The following is an 869-nucleotide window of genomic DNA, read 5'->3' as shown; positions in this document are numbered from 1 at the left end:
AGTCAGTTGTACCTTGCTGGTCCTGTAAGGGTACATCGGAGCCATGGAGAAGGTCTCTGGACATTTCTTCACAGATGAAATGACGGTGGAGATGTTGATGATGGCTGACCTCCTGCAGGACATCATATCACCTGACACACAGACAGAAACAGTGAAACAGAATGAATGCTGCTTTGTACCACCACACAGTAACTGTGTAACTGAATGAAAGTGATTCAAGCTGTTCATCTTCATCAAATCTGCTTATATTCTGCTATTCTGTATTTTTATCTGGTGTCTAATCAGATGTACAGGAGTGCAACAAGAAGTGCTGAGCCCCTCAAAGTCTTTGAGGTCAGTTGTGTTTGTTCTCCAGTCATCATATCTGTAGTTGGTGGCTGTGATAAGCCATTTTTATAACATGTCTGTTAGCTGACCTGCCTCTGTTTGTTTTCTAGTTCCGTTTCCACCCAATATGACAATCTGTCTCATGTGGCAATGTACTGACTCTTTGACCAGGACACAGTCTGAGTGAAATGTACTTCAGAGTTGAAGCACAACACCTGGGTGAACATGAGTGAACTGGACTATCCCTGTAGGTTACACAGATGTGGAAGGGGACAGAGTGTTATGGCTCTGCTGCAACTTTAGTTTCCCCAGCTGTTACGCCACACAGTTTAACTTGTCCCTTTCAAGCCTCATCTGTGTGGTTATTAAAAGGAAAACATGACAGCAGTAAGATACAGCCTAAACTCAGCCCTGGCACAGTCACTGTGAGCATGGATGACCTGTTTTTGCCACTTCCATAGAATGTCCTGATCACACAGGTAAGGTTGCAACTGATTCCTGTTGCCTGAGTTGGACTACCTGAGCAGGGCGACCATCCTCAA

The sequence above is a fragment of the Seriola lalandi genome, unplaced genomic scaffold (genome assembly GCF_002814215.2).
Source record: "Seriola lalandi dorsalis isolate HSWRI2012SDOR001 ecotype SW California unplaced genomic scaffold, Sedor1 jcf7180002055008, whole genome shotgun sequence".
NCBI classification, from domain to species: domain Eukaryota; kingdom Metazoa; phylum Chordata; class Actinopteri; order Carangiformes; family Carangidae; genus Seriola; species Seriola lalandi.
Note: the sequence above shows the minus strand (reverse complement) of the source record.